We start from the raw sequence: 22,065 nt of genomic DNA, 5'->3' as shown, positions 1-22,065 counted from the left end.
TTTTTTTAGTATAAACCATATCCAGTGTTTCTAGCTCCAATTAAACTTCTACGAACCAGATGATCTATTTTACCAATTTTCTTCGTAAAACACGTTCATTTAGACACTAATCTTATAATTGTATTTTTAATCTTTATACAACTAGACTAACATCAATAGGTAATCTTTTAATTGTATTTTTAATCTTTATACAACTAGACTAACATCAATGGGCTTAAGCCTATTAGATTTTGGGCTTTTTTCCACATATTTTAGAAGCACAAAAACTCAACATTAACCAACTCCTACTCGTATGGTCAGGTAAGGTGTGAGGTCCATACCCATTACAATTACAAAATCCAACATGCCGTTTTTATTCGTTGTTGAAGAAGAAAAAAACACAAGGAATAGTTTTGGATTAATTTAAAACTAGTAATATGGCCCGTGGGCTGTGGCCCGTTGCAAACATCGTATGAATTAGTCCAAGCATTATGTGATGCGTTAAGCCATTAACCATATGAAAATGCGCGTTTCAACGTATTCGATTTAACTCAATGTAACATATATGAGCACTGCGGTTGGATCGAAACGTAAAGTAAATCGAATTTATATCGTACAATTACAACATATTATATGTGATTTGACTCATAAATAGGAAATGTACGAAAAGAGGCATAAAATGTGTATAAAAGGAAAACTGGCATGCGTAATAAAAAAAGGATTAATTAGAGTTTTTAGAAAAGAAAAAAAAAAACACAAAAGGACAAAAGAAAACACATTGAGTAAACATGAATGTTTTGCAAAGTGAAAGGAGCAAGGTTAGGAGGTGTAAACACTAACGACTTGGGGTTTTAATATAGATAGATAATATAATACTAATTTTACCCGCCGCACATTGTGGTGGGGTCGAAATGTAGAATAACTTTAATTTATATTGTCGAAATAAAAAGTATTATGTTCGACTCCACTCGGTTCGGAAAACGTACACCAACCGGAAACGTATATAAGATAAGCACAAAAACGTATACCAACTCGAATTTATGCCGATATGTAAAAAAATACACACACAAAAATTCGTTTTTTTAATTTTTTTTTTGGCTTAAAATGAAATTTTCATTAAAATGTCAAAGTAACAAATTACAAACAAGTGGCAGGTAAACGGGCAACAAGCTGCGCCGCAACCCCTTTTGAATTGCAAAACCAATCCTGCTAAAGACGAAACGACCCTTAAAGGTTGAGAGATTACTATTCACAACCCGTTGAACCCTGTTTAGGAATTCCAAAGCCTCAGGGGCTAGGGAACCAAATGTATCAAAGGCGAATGGGATAAACACATGTTGATTCTCTAAACAAGCCTTCTCATGTTTAGCGACCTTGCTTGATTCCGCCTTCAATGCAGCCTGGCCAGCAACAAACCCATTATCCCTGAGCCCAACAAGAGGGGACACTCCTGTAAGGTCCACACAAGCGTGTTTTCCCCTGGCCCACCCAAACACAAGAATATCAGCTGGTCGAAGAGTAGACCTCCCATCGAGCGGATCCGTCAGAAAGTTCACCGGAGCCTCATTTTTTGCTGAAATCCCTGCCCGCTTTAAAATATCAAACAGAATATCCCTTACCAAATCATGCCTGTATTTAAAACCAGGCAACTCCTTACAATGAACCGCATGCTCGCCAAAAGTATCTAAACAAACCTTGCGGCAAACAGGGCAGGGCTCATCAACCGGAAACAAAGGGATCATTAGCTGGTACTTAAGGATTGCCCGGTATTCCACTGCCGACATGTGTTGGCCTAGTCCAGGCAACTCCTTTTAAGTAAAGTAACAAAAGGAGTGCCTGCTCATTTGTTTAAGCTGCAACTGTTTTAAGCTCTTCATAACTTGTTAGAAAGTACATAACCTTGATCAAAGTTGTCACACCTAGTTTTGAACTAAAAGTTTTAATTACTTGTTTAGTAGATAGAAGGCCTTTTCAATAAGAAGACTAAACATATTTTGTATCTAAGTAATAGGTAAAAGTTAGTTTTGTTTCTGTCAGATAATGTCTGTTTTCAAAACAATGATGCTACTTCATTTCTTTGTGAGCTCGATCGAGGAAACGAAACATGACGAGATTACTAACCTAAGGTTAGTTCTTTAGTCCTAAAATAGTTTTGTTTTACTGTTTTGGTTTCAACTAGTTAACTTTTTTTGTGGCATAAAATGGCTATTTGACGTTTATTGAGCTTAGGGAAGCAAAAGCCACATGAATAGACCCTTATGTTGGGTAAAATTCTTAACTCTTGTTATCATTTTCTCTTACACTTTTATTTGTTTTCATGATGGTGCAATCTTACACTTAAGGTAAGATCTGTAATCCTAAAATAGTTATGTTTTAATGTTATGGTTTCAAGGTACACTGCTATGCTCATGATAATCTTTTTCGTAAAACGTGCCATAAGAAATTCGGTATTTTGCAGACCCTATTTAGACCCGATACACAAACTTTAATAACTCACAAACGCATTTCTAACGCACGATATCCAATTATCCATGACGAAACCTCATTCTTAACGCCTCGTATTCGTTTATTATCCAATACTCATAACATCTATATCTCTGCATTTATCTACTAGATCGATCGTTCACCCTCATACCTCTATCACCCCACTCATACTTCGACTTTATACAAGCCTTATTTACAATCGCTCTGTTTAAACAATCAAACCCTAAAATACCTCTTTATTCTTAAAACTATCTTCCATTCCTCACTTATGCACAAACACACTTAGTTGGCCGTTACCTCCAAAACCGTTTTATTAAAAATACCTAACTTTCTCGTTTCTTACCAATAAACAATTTTTCTACAAAACTGAGATTTATCAATGTTCTTTAAAACCAATGAAACTTTTCTTACAACCTACGGTGCGGCCACACTTTTCACGAAGATATATACCACTTTATACGAAAACTTTCTTCTTAAGGTAACATATTTTAAAATACCTCTCCATTCGAGTTATTCAAACTTGTTTAAGCCCACTTTACCTATACACACACATACAGGTTTTACTTATGCTTAATGCCCCAAGTCGTCAGCCGAACAAACTCTTTTACAAACCTATCCTTTCGTTCCACAACAATTTCATGCATTTTCAACACGTCTCAAACTTCCAAGTCTCGATTTTAGTCAATCATTCTTTTTTCTAAAATTCTTGTTCCAAGTCTTCCTCTTGAACAAATTTCGGGATGAAATTTCCTAAAGGATGGGAGACTGTAACGCCCTGCTTTTTCGTAACTTTCCCTATTTAGAAATCATGTCTTGTATTTCTATTTTTGGAAGCTTGTTCTTCTTGTAATCGTATTTCGTTGTATCGTTGTAAATCCAAGACTTTGATCATAATAAAATTCATTATTTCATACAATTTATACGTGCATGCTTGTATGTTTTAATTTGTTATGCATTGATACCTTATTTGTGATTCTTGTAAACGTGTGATAAACTTGCAAATACGTGTCGTACATGCACAACTTATACGCTTTTCACTCATGTTTTACATCATAGGACACCTACGAATACTTATCTCTACTTGTTCATATGTTAAAGTTACATAAAACCACCTTATCTTATGTTTTTATACATAAATCACCTTAAAACATAACATATATAAACTTAAGGGACTAGATATGCCAAACATCAAATTCTTTTCCGGAACTCTAGCCCGTCGCGCTGCGCAAAGGGATAGTCCTCCTCGACCGTGGCACGCGACACCCTGTAATCCGCAATAAGTTCTTTTCAGCTCATGGATTGGGGGAACTTGTGCTTCCTAATTGTGTTTCTTGCATTTAAAACACACCTAACTAACCCTAAACCTCAACTATAAAACCCACCTCTTCCCCATTCTTTTACCACTTTACAAACACTTCAATCCTCACTCAAAACACTCTAAATTATCAGCAAATTCTCATATTGTAATCAGAAAGTTCAAGACTTTCTAAGTGAGTTCTAACTCACTTCTCTTACACTTTTCTACTCATTTCTTTCATCTTAACACTTAGATAACCTCTAGGAAGGTTTTCACAAGATTACTTGGGTAATCTAAGGTGAAGCCTCACCATATTTAAGGTCCAAAATGTTATAAATTTTTTGTTTTGTATATATCTTCTTGTATGATTATTTTTATGTTATAAATTTGATGGAATCTCATTCCCATCAAGCTCACAATCAAGACTATGATTGTGGGTTTGTATTAGGGTGATTATCATCAAAGTTTTGGGTTCAGATACCCCTTTTATTTCTGTTTATACATGTTAGTTGAATGATGAAAACAAGCACAAGTCATCATCTTCCATATGATGAACTTATAACTTGTGAAGTGTGAACAAATAGAAGCTTTGGCTTTCCAAACCAAGTTCCACTCCTTTATTCCTAACTTGTGTATGAACACTCTTGTGACTTGCAAGAATCAAAGTACCTTAACCCCGTCTAGCCTCTGACACTTAGGATTACCTTTCCATGTCGTGTTGGCACACCTTGGGTTGTAGTGTACTTGGTCACTTAAGCCTTATTGGATTAGATTTACTTCCTTGTTATTCATGACCCTCCCACCATCTTCATGATGGTGTGTGTAGTGGTAAATCATATAATGAGGTTTCAAACCTCCATGCTTGACAATACATGACATTACTTGATTGGACTTAGTTTTAGGATGTATTACTACTATATAACCTATAAATTATTATATAAAAACATGGTTGAGTTTGTGGCGTTAATCAAGCTATGATTAATCACCATGAACCTAAGCTAACATATCTATGATTCTAGTGTAACAACCCGACTTTTCGGATCGTTACCCATCGCTGTCACTTCTGTTGTAAACGCTTGTACTCCCAAGATTTCGATTAACGCTACGGGTTAAACTATATTATTCGACACATTTTAAACGCATGATACAACGCTATTTACAACGCTTATCCAAACGCAATTATCACATTTAAATGCTATTTTATAATGCTTATTACTTAAATGTTATGTGGTTATCGACGCAACGCTTATACGCTCACTCTTAACGCAACACTTCACAAACAAAACGAAGTTGGAAAACTAACTCGCGCACACATAGCCGGTCGAATGGCCTATGTAACATCCGTCAAAATCGGGTCCCCGAAATTCGACCCGGATTACAAAACCGAATCATTTTCAATTAATTTTTTTTATTATGATTTAAGTAATCGTCACGTATCACGCTGGATTAAAACCGAATGAAAAACGTTAACTTTATAAAGAAACTTAGTTAGTTTGGTTAGATTTATATAAAGGAAGACATTAACGGAGTTAAATTCGCTAGTTATAAAAAGTTACAAGATGAGGGGTTGTTTTGTAATTACTGGAAACTATAAAATAAAAACAAGTTAATTAACTAGGTTAGTTTATTTGTTAACTTTATAAAAGAGATATACTAACTAGGTTAATCAAGTTAACAACTTATGTAGAATTAAGGGGTTAAATTGTCATTTAATAAAAGTTACGAAATTCAGGGTCCATTGTGCAATTATTTGAAACTTGAAAATAATGTTTAAAAAGAAAAACGTGGGGTGCAGGACTCGAACCCAGAACCAGTCACAATAACAAGCACAGCGTGCACCAGCTGCTCTGCAGAACCTTTTGATGATAGTTTGTTGTGACATGGATTAAAACCACAAACCGAACGAAGACCTGGCAGCTTTCTTCTTCACAAATTGAACCTGAAAACGCCAACTAAGCTAGCTGATCTCGTAGTGTACGTAACGTTTGGGCTTCGAATTTAATTCATTAAAATCGTCTTAATGGAGATTAATGTTTACCACCCTTTAGTCGTTCAGAAACAACTTGAAACCGATCAATTGAAATAAGAATTTAATCACCATTAACATATATTTAAAACTCTTTAAGAACATCAATTGGGTTTTATATCAAATCGTTAAATTGGATCCCGAAACATTTAGCATTCATTCTCCTATTCAAACCATGTAAAACCCCACTGAAATTTCTCCATTTCATCACCTCTACATCGCGAATTTAATCGAAGAACATTCTAGGGCTTGTAACTTGTGAGTACGATATCTCCTTCAATTCTAAACCTTTTCAGGTGATTCCAAAGCCTAACTTGCTTAATTTTTCGTTCTCTACAAAAGCCCTCTAACAATTTTAGTGATAGAATGCTAATTTATCCGAATTTAATTAGTTGAAATTAGGGTTCTTCAGGCATAGAATTTGGGGCTTTTAGATTTAGACTTGTGTTTTCATGAAATTGAAAGTATAATGTTTTTATATATCATACTAGTATACTGTGTGTAAATTTTGAGAATTTTTAGATATCAATTGGAATTATGGAGAATTATTTATGTTTTAATCATTAGATAAATCAAATAAAAATACAAGATAATCTCAAATAAATTAAATAAATATTTTTATTGATTTTTCAGATTATATAAACACCAGGGAATTTTTATAGAATTGTTTCTAAATTTTTGTGCAATTAATGAATATAATTTGTATACATATATATATATACACACACACACATATATACATGATTTAATTATTTAAAAATACAATATTGTGGCAAATAAAATTGGATTTATGTTTCTACTGATTTTTAGTGGTTGTATAATTGTTATAGAACTTTCATGGAATTTGATCAAATATTTGAAAACCATTAAAATAGTAATTTTATGATTTTGCGATTTTAATAAATTCTAGAATCGTATAATTATTAATTTGGTTATTTGGGTGAATAAGTATAATTTGTTACAATTCTAAGTCCCCAAATAGGAGAACCCAATTTCCTAAAATCATTAGGTTATCCTTTAGTTTAGTATTTCATCTATTTGCTTTGCGATTATTATTTAGATATAAACGTTCCTTTTCGTGCGGTGCATTCTCGTGGATTAACTCTTCGCAATTATGTGAGTATATTTGAACCCCTTTCCCGTTTACCACTTTTTGGGGTGTAACATGTTATTTATAAACTTACACACAAACTTTATTCATAATACATAAACATTCCTATTACACGCATGCTTATTTGATTACTTGATACTTTAAACTTGGGTTGAGGACATCTTGTGTTAGACTTATCATTAACTTCGTACGAGCCTACCCGTGACATATATAGCGCTATAGGATTAACGCACCGCCCGTAGACTTGTGGTTATGTCATGAGCATATTGCGTTTCATCATTGGTTTGATATGTTGAACACATGCCGATTTTATTGTTTATCTTGTATCAAGAGCTTGCCACATGGAATTGTTTGAAACATATCTTTTTATGCTACGTATGAAAAACCTGTATACTCGCCTTTGCTTTTGCATTGAACTTTATTTTAAACATGTTACAGGTTGAGGATGACGATTGCTATGAAATGAAGTAGTGTTGATGCTTAGATACACATTTAGACGTCTTAGGTCAAATACGTTGTATAAATTTCATATTTGTTGTTGTATTGTTTTCTTGTATTTTTCATGTATTGTAACATTTATTTATGAATGAAATCAATTTATCTTTAATTCTATTGTCACATTTAGCGTTATGTGTGATGAGCAATCTTTCTTCGTCCCACTCCGATGTTTCCGCCATCGGTTGGGGTGTGACAGATTGGTATCAGAGCCATAACTATAGGGAATTAGGAAAAAGAATTGCCATGCTTTTTACCTAGTCTATAGTTCTAGAGCTTTATTCTTATTTTTTTGCTTAAACCGCTTGCATGATACATTATTTGCTCCTTAATTGTTTTCTTTTGACCTTTTAAAACATATATGTCACTTTTGTGTTAATACTTGCCTTATTATTTGTTAATACTTGTTGTATTGTCCCATTCTTTAAGTGTCATTCTTGAAATGTCTTTTACGTGTTATTTTCTTGAGATGCTTATTGTGCTTATATTTATTATTATTTTGAACATACGTCTTTTTACTCATTTATACTAAAATCAAAACCATTCGTAATACATAAATGAGACGACTTCACCAAAATAGGCGTGAAACCCACAATTTGGTGAACAACTCTCAATCCGTCTATTTTTCCTTTTTTACATGAAATTCACCATCAAGTTAGGAGTGAAATCCTCACCTTGACGGACAAATTCAAATTTCAAAATTCTAGTGGACCCTCGTCAAAGTGTTGAAATTAAATTTTTGACCCGACGAGTACCAACCACACTTAGGATACGAAATCGCCAAGTTAGGGGTGAAACCCGCACCTTGTCGACTAGTTCCACTCCTTGATTTTTCATAAATCCCGCCAAGTCTCGAAATTTCGATTAATTTGGGAAATGTCGTAACTGGAAGGGTAAATACCGTTAACCGACTTGTCGGCGAGAGTATTTCACCTATTAGGCCAAAGCATGCTTCTCAAATTCAAAAGACTTTTCGACCACTTTGGTTAGTCAAAGTTCCGTTTTGGAACCATCCAAATTTTAATCAAACATGCGTTTCTATTATTTATCTTATACGATGCAGCCTTTCAAATTCAAATTTACTTTCGATATTTTCTTTTCACACACACAACATATTAAATCTTTTTCATACATTTATACATATGCATGATTTCATATAATTTTATTCATATTTCTTATAACCAAAATGAACACATATCATCGAGATAGGAGTGATTTCCTTACCTTGACGATTAGCTCCACTCTTTTTTTACGTAAAACGACCTCACCATCGGGTCAGGGGTGATTCCCTTACCTAGGTGATCGTTACCAAAACTTTCCCTCAAAATATTTTATAATGCAAACCCGATCATGTCTTATACCTAAAACTTTTATCATTTATCAAAATACCTACTTATATCAAATTTCAAAGTTTATTGTTTTGTCAAACGTATTTCTTACCCTACTATCTATTTTTTTATATAACTCGCATACGCAAATTTCTTAATCATACTATGAAACATTTTATTACCCGAAATTCAAAACCTTACGAAATGCTACATATCAATTTAATCGGTCCAATGAATCTCTTGCCCATTAACTTCATATTTGACTTGACCACTAAAACACACTCACGTTATAAGATCCTATAGATATTATACAAACGTTTTACCAAAGACTTTTCTTAACATCAACAAATCATTTGTTAAAACTCTTCCCAATGATCACCAAGTCCGTTTTGCTAAATTTCTTTTCTAAGGATCAACGTTTTCATAAGAAACTTCAAAATTTAAAAAAAATTCTTGTTTGGATGCAAATGAAACAAACTCGCATTTTCGAAAACTTCTTTCCACACCGCTTAATTTGTCATTCAAGTTTCAAACACTTGGGTTAGAAGACTTCATGGGGACCGACAACCTTCAACACACGTAAAAAAAATTTAAAAAAAAAAACAAAAGTAGCATTTCCATTCATTACGAGACACGTTATGCATAACCAATGAATACTTTATATCGTTTTACATTTACAAACTATATTCTACATTCCAAATTAAACTTGATATATTCAATAAACTCAAATTGCGCTTACACAGCTATACATGTATATCATCATACACGTTTTAGTCGATACCTCGCGACGAATCCGCTTACATCATTCATTTTACATATTAAAATTTCTCGAGCATATTATATGCCCAAATTTGTTATGCTTCAGCATACACTATATACGTAATTTTATTATTCGTACCTACGCTTATACTCATACGTTTATGCTTATACTTATACTACTCATATGTTTTATGTCTATACTCATACTTATGTGAATAATCATATTTAAACTTATATCTATAGTCATATTTTCATTCATACTCTTGATACATACATTCGTACCCGTACGCGAGCGGAATCCGAGGGATTCGCTTACGTGGGTCCCATACATACTTAAGCATGGACTTGCTTACATACTACATTCTTATACGTACACATTCTTACTTTTCACATTTATGAATACCCTGATTCATACACAATTAGTACAAGCTATGCGGATCATGCGACAATCAACATAATCGCGGGTGCACACGGGGTTATGGTGATAGGCGTACGAGAACCATAGAGTGTACTACTGTGTATGGTAAGACACGGAACGTAACATGACACCGAATACGAAACGGACGTAATGTGGTCAAAACATGGTGGATACGCCGCTGGTACTTCCTATATATAAGTGTTTTCACCATGTTACCAAACTTTCGTAAAACGTGCCATGAGAAATTCAGTGTTTTGCAGACCTTTTAGACCTAATTCAAACTTTTAACAACTTACGAACGCATTGCTAACGCATTAAATCTGATTATCCACGACGAGACCTCATTCTTAACTCATCGCTTTCGTTTATCCAATACTTACACCGTCCTCGTACTCGTATACGTTTATTAGATCAATCGTCCACTTTTCACTTCTCCTATTTTTCTCCAATATCCTTGTCCTTATTCGAACCCCGTTTACAATCAGGTTTGTTTAAACGTTCGAATCCTAACTTATCTCCTTACTTTAAAACTATCTTCACATTCTTTATCCTTGTACTAACATACATAATAGACCGTTATCACTTTATTTAAAATACCAAACCTTCTCGATCCTCTCAATCAAATGTGTGATTTTATACTATCCGTTAAACTTTCCACACGAACTACCACATTTTCATCAAATACAAACCATTCTATGCAAATTTCTTCTTCTTAAACACGACACATTTTAATACATCTCCAATTTGGTTATTCAAAACTTGTTCAAACCCGCTTTACCTAAACATGCACCTACATGTTTTACTTATGCTTATGCCTCAAAACCATTTTAGACAAACGAACTCCTTTATAAACCTATCTTTTCGTTCTTCAAAATTGATACTTTTCAAAACATCAAAATCTAAATTTTAAATAATCACCTCTTGCCAAAAACTCTTTCAAGTCTTTCATTTGAATAAATTTCGGGACGAAATTTCCTAAAGTAGGGGAGACTGTAACATCCGTCAAAATCGGGTCCCCGAAATTCGACCCGGATTACAAAACCGAATCATTTTCAATTAATTTTTTTTATTATGATTTAAGTAATCGTCACGTATCACGCTGGATTAAAACCGAATGAAAAACGTTAACTTTATAAAGAAACTTAGTTAGTTTGGTTAGATTTATATAAAGGAAGACATTAACGGAGTTAAATTCGCTAGTTATAAAAAGTTACAAGATGAGGGGTTGTTTTGTAATTACTGGAAACTATAAAATAAAAACAAGTTAATTAACTAGGTTAGTTTATTTGTTAACTTTATAAAAGAGATATACTAACTAGGTTAATCAAGTTAACAACTTATGTAGAATTAAGGGGTTAAATTGTCATTTAATAAAAGTTACGAAATTCAGGGTCCATTGTGCAATTATTTGAAACTTGAAAATAATGTTTAAAAAGAAAAACGTGGGGTGCAGGACTCGAACCCAGAACCAGTCACAATAACAAGCACAGCGTGCACCAGCTGCTCTGCAGAACCTTTTGATGATAGTTTGTTGTGACATGGATTAAAACCACAAACCGAACGAAGACCTGGCAGCTTTCTTCTTCACAAATTGAACCTGAAAACGCCAACTAAGCTAGCTGATCTCGTAGTGTACGTAACGTTTGGGCTTCGAATTTAATTCATTAAAATCGTCTTAATGGAGATTAATGTTTACCACCCTTTAGTCGTTCAGAAACAACTTGAAACCGATCAATTGAAATAAGAATTTAATCACCATTAACATATATTTAAAACTCTTTAAGAACATCAATTGGGTTTTATATCAAATCGTTAAATTGGATCCCGAAACATTTAGCATTCATTCTCCTATTCAAACCATGTAAAACCCCACTGAAATTTCTCCATTTCATCACCTCTACATCGCGAATTTAATCGAAGAACATTCTAGGGCTTGTAACTTGTGAGTACGATATCTCCTTCAATTCTAAACCTTTTCAGGTGATTCCAAAGCCTAACTTGCTTAATTTTTCGTTCTCTACAAAAGCCCTCTAACAATTTTAGTGATAGAATGCTAATTTATCCGAATTTAATTAGTTGAAATTAGGGTTCTTCAGGCATAGAATTTGGGGCTTTTAGATTTAGACTTGTGTTTTCATGAAATTGAAAGTATAATGTTTTTATATATCATACTAGTATACTGTGTGTAAATTTTGAGAATTTTTAGATATCAATTGGAATTATGGAGAATTATTTATGTTTTAATCATTAGATAAATCAAATAAAAATACAAGATAATCTCAAATAAATTAAATAAATATTTTTATTGATTTTTCAGATTATATAAACACCAGGGAATTTTTATAGAATTGTTTCTAAATTTTTGTGCAATTAATGAATATAATTTGTATACATATATATATATACACACACACACATATATACATGATTTAATTATTTAAAAATACAATATTGTGGCAAATAAAATTGGATTTATGTTTCTACTGATTTTTAGTGGTTGTATAATTGTTATAGAACTTTCATGGAATTTGATCAAATATTTGAAAACCATTAAAATAGTAATTTTATGATTTTGCGATTTTAATAAATTCTAGAATCGTATAATTATTAATTTGGTTATTTGGGTGAATAAGTATAATTTGTTACAATTCTAAGTCCCCAAATAGGAGAACCCAATTTCCTAAAATCATTAGGTTATCCTTTAGTTTAGTATTTCATCTATTTGCTTTGCGATTATTATTTAGATATAAACGTTCCTTTTCGTGCGGTGCATTCTCGTGGATTAACTCTTCGCAATTATGTGAGTATATTTGAACCCCTTTCCCGTTTACCACTTTTTGGGGTGTAACATGTTATTTATAAACTTACACACAAACTTTATTCATAATACATAAACATTCCTATTACACGCATGCTTATTTGATTACTTGATACTTTAAACTTGGGTTGAGGACATCTTGTGTTAGACTTATCATTAACTTCGTACGAGCCTACCCGTGACATATATAGCGCTATAGGATTAACGCACCGCCCGTAGACTTGTGGTTATGTCATGAGCATATTGCGTTTCATCATTGGTTTGATATGTTGAACACATGCCGATTTTATTGTTTATCTTGTATCAAGAGCTTGCCACATGGAATTGTTTGAAACATATCTTTTTATGCTACGTATGAAAAACCTGTATACTCGCCTTTGCTTTTGCATTGAACTTTATTTTAAACATGTTACAGGTTGAGGATGACGATTGCTATGAAATGAAGTAGTGTTGATGCTTAGATACACATTTAGACGTCTTAGGTCAAATACGTTGTATAAATTTCATATTTGTTGTTGTATTGTTTTCTTGTATTTTTCATGTATTGTAACATTTATTTATGAATGAAATCAATTTATCTTTAATTCTATTGTCACATTTAGCGTTATGTGTGATGAGCAATCTTTCTTCGTCCCACTCCGATGTTTCCGCCATCGGTTGGGGTGTGACAGCCTACCGCTCGAATGGACATCCGTCCGGATGACCATCCGCTCGGATGACCATCCGTCCGGATGGCCATCCGACAATTGCCATCTCTTAACCGACTTAACTCCCCGCGCTACCTCTATAAATACCGTCGTACACCCTCATTCTCTGATGTTGACACTTCCATCCGCTCACACGCTCTCAGTCACTCTCAATCGCGATTCAAGGCCATTTTGTAAGCTTTCTATCTCAAATCTTGTACAATCTTCATCTCTAACCTCTTCTACAGCATCTTCTCCATCAAAATCACACACAAATACTAACTCTTTCTCGGAAATCACTGGTTCGGACCTCTTGAATGTGGTTTTCCTCTCGGTTTGCTTAGGAAAACAGTTATGGAGCTCCATTCAATCGAGATTGGTTCAGATCTAAAAGATTTCCACACTTTTCAACTTAGTTTTGAAAGATTTCAACACTTTTTCATCTGTTTTCAACTCTTCTTCGATTTTCACACAAAACCGATGGAATCTGGGCTCATTTAGACTCTCTACTCGATTCTTAGTCGAGAGCCGGCTTGAAAACGGATTTTCACCGGAGAGATGGACCGACTAGACGGGTCAAACATGAATCTTCATCAAGAACAGAGAGTTCGAACGAATGGGCTGAGACCATCCGACCGATTGAACTGGACTCGGTGTTATTCCGTTGCTTGACACGTTGTCACGCCATCTCCGTTAACTCAAAAACTTTTACTTAGAAAATCTTACGGAAAACTTCCACTACAGATTTCTCACTCGAATGCCATCCGATCGAATGACCATCCTACCGGACAACCATCCGCTTGCATGACCTGACATTTGTATTATCTACTATTTAAACGCTTAAGACAAGTCTTCGAAAGTTTTAACGATTTACAAACAAACACATCTCATTCGAATGGCCATCCGTTCGAATGGCCATCCGCTCGGATGACCATCCGTCCGGATGACCATCCGTTTGGATGGATTATACCCATTCGTTCGGATCACCATTCGAACACTCAACCATCCGACACTCTGTTTACGCACTGTTCAACACTCTGCTCAAAGACTTATGCTTCTGTACACAGACTAACTTAACGCGCTCCCTTCAATCCAATCCAGACTGTGTTTACTCGCTAAACACACACTATGAATGCTTTTACTCTACTTATACAGTGTTACACTATACCGCCTCTAGCAACAATAGTACTATAGTTTGGACTCAGCACCTGTCGTGGACAGGGGTTGCTAGCGATCACTTTACTTTACTTCACGTGTTCGTTGAACATGTATCACGCATACTCTACAACGCAGTCTCGTGTTTAAGTTGTAATCATTGTTTGGTAGTTACATGCTTCGCCCGTTACGTGATACATGCTGGTTATGCGTAAACACTTTTCATACTATATGCAGTGCAAACTTGTGTACCCACCTTTACATTTTATGTATTGACTTTATTTTAACGTATGTGACAGGTTAAATGGATGTTTGCTGGAATCAAGTTAGGAAGTCTAGAAACACACTAAACAAATAGGAGTTGTCGGAATGGATTTGTTTTTGAGACTGATATCTGTAATGACTGTTTTTGCTTTATCTGTTAGTAGTATGGGATATTAACATTAAAGATAATGTCATTTGATAGTTGTTGTGGATTCTCTTGAACAATCTGTTTCGCTCAGTGCCATGCCCCAATGATTCCGCCATCGATTGGGGTGTGACAGATTGGTATCAGAGCCATAACTATAGGGAATTAGGTCGAGTCGTAGGATTGACGTAGTCTGTAGTCTAAGTACCAACAGACCAGCCTGTGCAAACCTAGTAGGGGTTTCTTACAAGCCTACTATTGCTACTCTCGTTTGAACTCGCGAAAACTACATCTTCGTGCGAACCCGCATACTACAGCTCGTGCAAAGACAACCTTTCCAAAGGTTGAAAACTATTTTGCCTTTCCTAAGGCTGACACAAGACACATGTTTTCAAAAACACTCACATAACGCAAACGAGTGATTGCGTCGAGATTAGGTGTGAAAACCAAAAACTCTCAATAAGATCCCTCACTCTACGCGTATTTTACTCTCAGCACGAGAATCTTTGTCAAGTTAGGAGTGATACCCATACCTCGACAGGGATCTCTATCCCTATCTCGTGGTTTTGCCACACTTATAGGACCGAAGTTATTAAGTTAGGGGTGAAACCTGCACCTTAATGACATGTTCCACTCCCTACTTTGATTTTACAAATCTCACCAAAGTCTCGATTGTTCTAATGACTCGAGTCACATAGTAACTGGAAGGATGAGTGTCGTTCACTGTGTTTCGGTGAGAGCACAGTCTATTAGGCCAAAACGTGTACTCGAGGTCGTTACGAATAGTTAGATCACTCTAGGTAGTCGATGCCTAACACCCAAGCCCACACTCTATTTTCAATTTAAGCCTGCAATTGCCGATTTTACGCGTTGTTGATTTTATGTGTTTATATGATTATATGCTTCGATTTTGGAGATTTACGCTATCCGCTCACCGCTTCGTCATCGTGTTTATCGATGATATCCTTATCTATTCGAAGTCGAGAGCCGAACACGCGCAACATCTTCGCTTAGTTCTCGAGCTTCTCCAAGGGAATCGCCTCTACGCCAAGTTCTCCAAGTGTGAATTTTGGCTTGAGGAGGTTCAATTCCTCGGTCATATCGTCAATAGTCAAGGAATTCACGTTGATGCCGCAAAGATTGAAGCCGTCAAGAGTTGGATTACACCAAAAACCCCGTCCGAAGTTCGTTCTTTTCTCGGATTGGCGGGTTATTACCGTCGATTATCGCTGATTTCTCTAAAATCGTCGTTCCTCTCACCTCTCTGACGCATAAAGATAAACCTTTTGTTTGGGGAACCGAACAAGAGAATGCCTTTCAAACTCTTAGGCGTATGCTTTGCAACGCTCCCGTACTCGCGCTACCCGATTGAAACGACGACTTTGTTGTTTATTGCGATGCCTCTAACCTAAGTCTTGGTTGTGTTCTTATGCAACGAGATAAGATTATCGTGTACGCATCTCGCCAACTCAATGTCCACGAGAAGAACTACACAACCCATGATCTCGAACTAAGTGTAGTTGTTTTTGCGTTAAAGATTTGGCGACACTACCTTTATGGTAACAAGTGTATGATCTTTACCGACCATAAGAGCCTACAACACATCTTGAACCAGAAAGAACTGAACATGCGCCAACACAGATGGGTTGAACTCCTCAATGACTACGACTGTGAGATACGCTACCACCCAGGCAAAGCAAACGTCGTTGCTGATGTTCTTAGCCGACGAAGCTATTTACATAGTGTTTGTAATGTTCAAGCCCAACACGACCCCGAAGCTCTCGTTCGCGACGCTCAACACACTTGTTTTCTCGAGAACACTTTGAAGGACGAAAGAACCCTTGGAACCGAAAACCAACTAGTGAATAAACCTAATGGTACTTTTCATTATCTCGACCGCATTTGGATACCTAGTCGCAATAATCTCCGAGAGATTTTGCTGACTGAAGCCCACAAGTCTTGATACTCTATTCACCCCGGCGCCGACAAAATGTACAAGGACCTTCGCTCCAGGTACTGGTGGCCGAGAATGAAGAAGGATATCACTCTATATGTTTCGAAGTGCCTAACTTGCTCGAAAGTTAAGGTCGAACATCAACGACCCTCTGGCTTACTCGAACAACCAAAAATCCCGATGTGGAAATGGGAGAGTATAGCTATCTATGGACTTCATTACGAAACTCCCTCGCACTCCATCAGGTCACGATAGTATTTGCGTTATCGTTGATCGTCTTACGAAATCCACTCATTTTTTATCGATACAAGAAGACTACAAGGTTAAACGATTAGCACGAATCTATACCGACGAAGTCATTTGTCGACATGGGACACCTCGTGACTTCATCTCTGACCGCGATGGTCGATTCACATCGCGTCTCTGGGAGACATTCCAATCCACTCTCGGTACGACTCTTAATCTCAGTACCGCATTCCATCCCTAGACCGACGGTCAGACTGAGCGCACGATTCGCACCCTTGAAGACATGCTTCGTTCGTGCGTTACAGATTTTGGTGGTAATTGGGATTCGCATTTACCTTTAGTCGAATTCTCGTACAATAACAGTTATCACGCTAGTATTCAAATGGCACCCTTTGAGGCATTATATGGTAGAAAATGTCGATCGCCTCTTGTATGGCACGAGATCGGAGACGCTCAGATCACCTGTCCTGAGCTGTTGCAAGAAACGACTGACAAGATCCTCCAAATACGAGACAATCTCTTGAAAGCTTGGAGTCGTCAGAAGAGTTACACCGATAAACGTCGCAAGCCCCTTGAGTTTGAAGTTGGTGATCACGTACTCCTAAAGGTTTCATCTTGGAAGGGGGTGATCTGATTCGGTAAGATAGGAAAGCTAGCGCCATGATACGTTGGTCCCTTTAAGATTCTGGAAAGAATTGGAAAGGTAGCCCACCGACTCGAATTACCGAAGGAACTCAGCAACGTACATCCGACTTTCCACGTCTCGACCTCAAAAAGTGCCTAGCTGAAGAAAATATTCACGTGCCTTTTGAAGATTTGCAAGTAAACGAGACTCTACACTTTGTGGAAAAGCCAGTAGAAATCATGGATTGAGAGACCAAGAAACTCCGACGCTCTCGCATTCCTATAGTGAAGGTTAGCTGGGAAGGCAAACGCGGCGCCGAGTTCACTTGGGAACTCGAAAGTGATATGAAAGCTAAATATCCACAACTCTTTGTTACGCCTGCTCCTTAATTTCGGGACGAAATTTCCTAAAGTAGGGGAGGCTGTAACAACCCGAATTATCGGATCGTTACCCATCGCTGTCAATTCTGTTGTAAACGCTTGTACTCCCGAGATTTCGATTAACGCTACGGGTTAAACTATGACACATTTTAAACGCATGATACAACGCTATTTACAACGCTTATTCCAAACGCAATTATCACTTTTAAACGCTATTTTATAACGCTTACTACTTAAACACTTTTTATCGCATATTACATCGCTTATTTAGACTAAACGCTATCGCAACGCAAACTCAACGCAGACTCGAAACGCGGATTTAATTGTTTTATGTGTGTTATTTGTGTGATTATTTGTTTAAATGTTATGTGGTTATTAACGCAACGCTTATACGCTCACTCGCAACACGGTTAAACGCAACGCAACACTTAACAAACGAAACGAAGTTGGAAAACTAACTCGCGCAGACACGACCGGTCGAATGGCCTACCGATCGAATGGACATCCGTCCGGATGACCATCCGCTCGGATGACCATCCGTCCGGATGGCCATCCGACAACTGCCATCTCATAACCGACTTAACTCTCCGCCCTACCTCTATAAATACCGCCGTACACCCTCATTCTCTGATGTTGACACTTCCATCCGCTCACACGCTCTCAGTCACTCTCAATCGCGATTCAAGGCCATTTTGTAAGCTTTCTATCTCAAATATTGTACAATCTTCATCTCTAACCTCTTCTACATCATCTTCTCCATCAAAATCACACACAAACACTAACTCTTCCTCGGAAATCACTGATTCGGACCTCTTGAAGGTGGTTTTCCTCACGGTTTGCTTAAGCAAACAGTTATGGAGCTCCATTCAATCGAGATTGGTTCAGATCTAAAGGATTTCCACACTTTTCAACTTAGTTTTGAAAGATTTTAACACTTTTTCATCTATTTTAAACTCTTCTTCGATTTTCACACAAAACCAATAGAATCTGGGCTCATTCAGACTCTCTACTCGATTCTTAGTCGAGAGCCGGCTTGAAAACGGATTTCCACCGGAGAGATGGACCGACTAGACGGGTCAAACATGAATCTTCATCAAGAATAGAGAGTTCGATTGAATGGGCTGAGACCATCCGACCGAATGAACTGGACTCGGTGTTATTCCGATGCTTGACACGTCGTCACGCCGTCTCTGTTAACTCAAAAACTTTTACTTAGAAAATCTTACGGAAAACTTCCACTACAGATTTCTCACTCGAATGGCCATCCGACCGGATGACCATCCGCTTGGATGACCTGACATTTGTATTATCTACTATTTAAACGCTTAAGGCAAGACTTCGAAAGTTTTAGCGATTTACAAACAAACACATCTCATTCGAATGGCCATCCGTTCGAATGGCCCTCCACTCGGATGACCATCAATTCGGATCACCATTTGAACACTCAACCATCCGACACTCTGTTTACGCACTGTTCAACACTCTCTCAAAGACTTATGCTTCTGTACACGGGCTAACTTAACGTGCTCCCTTCAATCCAATCCAGATTGTGTTTACTCGTTAAACACTCACTATGAGTATACTCGAACCCATTTTCATTTAACGCACTTTTGGGTGTTACGTACGTTCTATATCAGAACACAACACACAACGCAAACACTTTATAACGCTAGCCCCCGCATGCTATACGCGATCTATGAATGCTTGTACTATGCTTATACAGTGTTACACTATATCGCCTCTAGCAACGATTGTACTATAGTTTGGACTCAGCACCTGTCGTGGACAGGGGTTGCTAGGGATCACTTTACTTTACTTCACGTGTTTGCTAAACATGTGTCGCGCATACTCAACAACTCAGTCTCGTGGTTAAGTTGTAATCATTGTTTGGTAGTTACATGCTTCGCCTGTTACGTGATACATGCTGGTTATGCGTAAACACTTTTCGTACTATATGCTATGCAAACTTGTGTACTCACCTTTACATTTTATGTATTGACTTTATTTTAACGTATGTGACAGGTTAAATGGATGTTTGCTGGAATCAAGTTAGGAAGTCTAGAAACACACTAAATAAATCTGAGTTGTCGGAATGGATTTGTTTTTGAGACTGATATCTGTAATGACTGTTTTTGCTTTATCTGTTAGTAGTATGGGATAGTAACATTAAAGATAATGTCATTTAATAGTTGTTGTGGATTCTCTTGAACAATCTGTTTCGCTCAGTGCCACGCCCGATGATTCCGCCATTGGTTGGGGTGTGACATCTAGAGTTCTTGTTATGATTCCAATGGGCAATTTGGGACCTATGAAACCACTTGATATGGTGTCATAAACAAACTCTTAGAACTTAGATATTACTTTCATACATACATACTTTCACTAATTTAAATGCCTAATTCCGAGTCTAAACATCCACATAAGCTCCAACACCGAACATATTTATTCTCCCATTCTCATTAACTCGTCAATACATGGATAATCGGAAGACTTAGCAATTTTGTGAGTACACTTGACCCTTTTTCGCTTTAACACACTTTGGGTGCAACATGTTTAACTTGTCAAAATGCACAATTCACACAAATATACTTTATTCACTCAATCCGTTATACATGCTTTTGTTATGCTTAGGTTTATGCTAGATTCATATATGCTACTTGTCATTAACTTAGCTAGCCCACCTTAATAATTATAGCGCTATATGAGTAGCACACCACCCGACGGGGTTTTGTTAAGTTATATACTTTACAGTCTCGATTACTTCGGTATCGAGGGACGCACATTATTATACATAAACAGTCTCGTTCACTTTTGTGGCGAGGGCCACTCATAATTCTCGTGGATACTCGGGTTTGACTTTTAGTTATGCATGCTAGTACGACCTTGTATACCAAATTGCCATGTTGGATTTGAGAAATACTTTTTATACTTATGCCTTGTGTCAATACTTTGTATTGAACTATGCTTTTAAAACATGTTGCAGGTTTAATGATGATGTTGATGATGCATGGAACTTGGTAGGATGCCTAGAAACACATTTTAATTTTTGTACACTTATTGTAATGTAATTCTTTTGTTTCAAGTTGTTGTATTTGATTTCAATAAATGTAATTGACTCTTTAGCAATGAAATGAAATTCACTATTTAACTACTTGTTGAAATTTTAGTGTTATGGGTAATGAACAATCTCGTTTTCGTCTTACTCCGATGTTTCCGCCATCGGTTGGGTGTGACACTTTTTCAGGCTCTGTCCTTTGTGTTTAAAATTGATGAGTTTTATCCTTCATGTTTTAAAATCCATCACGTTATGTCCTTTAGGCCTAACCTAGTTTGTTTTTTCAGCCAAATGTGACCATTGTGCAGATCACATGAGGGTAGATATGTCTCATCTCTCCCTCTCTCTAAACAAACACCATTCTCTCTCTGCTTCATTTATCTCTCTGTACCTCCTCTTTCCACCACCACAAACTCCTTTCACCACCATTCTTCCTCTCTCTACCCTCTATTTCTCCACACTACACGACCCCTTCAACTACCCCCAACTACCCCACCACCACCACCAGATTGCACCACCCACCATTCCGATGGTGAAGACAGGAGACAAAGGGGATGGCGGCGACTAGAGTTCCTAAGAATCAAGTACAATTGTGATCTTTGGTGGTCCAAATGTTCAAAACGAACATCAATCGAAGTCGAGCAGACATGTTAGGGTTCATACGAAAAAGAAGACACCAGAAGGAGAAGACTCTGTATCTTTCTTCGGTTGGACCCCTTGAAACCCCATATTGATTCAAGCAAGTCTCCGGATATTAAGCGGGAGAAGACGCCAGAGGAGCCGAACGAATATTAAGCAAGATATTAACTCCCATAGTGATGTCGTGATGATGGTTGTTAT

The sequence above is a fragment of the Helianthus annuus genome, chromosome 6 (genome assembly GCF_002127325.2).
Source record: "Helianthus annuus cultivar XRQ/B chromosome 6, HanXRQr2.0-SUNRISE, whole genome shotgun sequence".
Classification (NCBI taxonomy): domain Eukaryota; kingdom Viridiplantae; phylum Streptophyta; class Magnoliopsida; order Asterales; family Asteraceae; genus Helianthus; species Helianthus annuus.
This window is presented reverse-complemented; position numbering follows the sequence as displayed.